A 1684-nucleotide genomic window follows, 5' to 3' on the forward strand; every position below is an offset into this window, starting at 1 on the left:
GACACACTGGAGGGAAGGGATGCCAGCCAGGGTAACTTTGACAGGCTGGAGGGGTGGGCTCAGATGAACCTTATGAAGTTCATCAAGGCCAAGTACAAGGTCTTGCATGTCAGGGTATCCCCCAGTATCAGTTAAGGCTGGGTGGAGAATGGATTGAGTAGCCCTGAGGAGAAGGACTTGGGGGTGTTGGTGGACGAAAGGATCAACACGGCCCAGCAATGTGTGCTTGCAGCCCAGAAATCCAACCAAATCCTGGGCCGTGTCAAAAGAAGCGCGACCAGAAGGTCGAGAGGTGATTCTCCCCAGAGACCCCATGGGGAGTGCTGTGTTGAGCTCTGGGCTCCCAACATAAAAGGACAGGAACCTGTTGGAGCAAGGGCAGAGGAGGGACACAAGGATGATCTGAGGGCTGGAGCCCCTCTCCCGTGCAGACAGGCTGGGAGAGCTGGGGTGGCTCAGCCTGGAGAGGAGAAGGCTGCGGGGAGACCTGAGAGCCCCTGCCAGTGCCTGACGGGGCCCTGCAGGAACGCGGGAGAGGGGCTTGTTACAAGGGCGTGGAGTGTAGGACGGGGTGTGTGTGGCTTTAAACTAAGAAAAAGATAGATTTAGAGCAGATATTAGGAAGAAATTCTTTCTTGTGATGGTGGCGAGACACTGGCACAGGTTGCCCCATCCACAGCTGTGGCTGCCCCATCCCTGGCAGTGCTCAGGGTCAGGCTGGACGGGGCTTGGAGCGACCTGGGCTGGTGGAAGGTGTCCCTGCCCCTGGCAGAGGAGCTGGAATGAGATGGTCTTTAAGGTCCCTGCCAACCCAAACCATTCTGTGATTCTATGGCTAACATGAAGGCTAGTTTTCAGTTTCTATTTTTTTGAATAGTTTGATTTTTGCCTTGAGGAAGAAGGATGGACTGTGACCTGATGATGTCCCTTCTAGGTCTGATTACTATGCTTCTGTGAGTAGCTAAATGTCCATGGGGAAAAGATGTTTTATTTTTATATCAGATGCTTGGCATTCAGCAATATTATTATTTTTTACAATTCTTTGCAGTTTAGCCAAATGACTTGCATTTTGGTTCATGGTGAAGATCTTTCTCTGAATGTAAGTGCTGGTTGTGAGGCATTGGTGTTTCAGCAATGCCAGAACATAGTGCCAAATAGATGCATTTAAAAAATCAGTTATATAGAGAAAATCTTTTTTTCTTGGAGAAAACAGAGCAGATATTCAGATTTTTCCCCTGGGCTCTTTTCTGTCTAGATTTGGCGAGACCATAGCCTTTCCTGTGTCAATCTGTCTCCTTGCATGGGAGATGGAAGACCCCCAGAGAGATGCACATCTTGGGAGACTCTTAACTATTTAATATTCCTTCCCATCTCTAAGTTGACATTAGCCTGCATTTTTCTTGGAAGCAGATCCATGATGATTTTTCTCTTTGGTCTCTTGGGTGTGACTTGATGGCTGAGCTTGGTGTATATCCTTTCTCTAGGAAAATGACATCTGCAACAGTGGGTGAAAGAGTTCCCCATCCCCGCCAATGGCCCATGCCAGGTGCCTGGGGAGAGGATGCAATAAATGAATCACATCTTGCCCATGACATCTCTCTCCCCATTTCCCTCAGTCAACAGAAATGATCATTACATCCCCGTTCTCTTTCAACAACTCGTGGTAAAAGTTAGATCAGGTGTT

The sequence above is a fragment of the Falco peregrinus genome, chromosome 4, assembly GCF_023634155.1.
Source record: "Falco peregrinus isolate bFalPer1 chromosome 4, bFalPer1.pri, whole genome shotgun sequence".
NCBI lineage: Eukaryota > Metazoa > Chordata > Aves > Falconiformes > Falconidae > Falco > Falco peregrinus.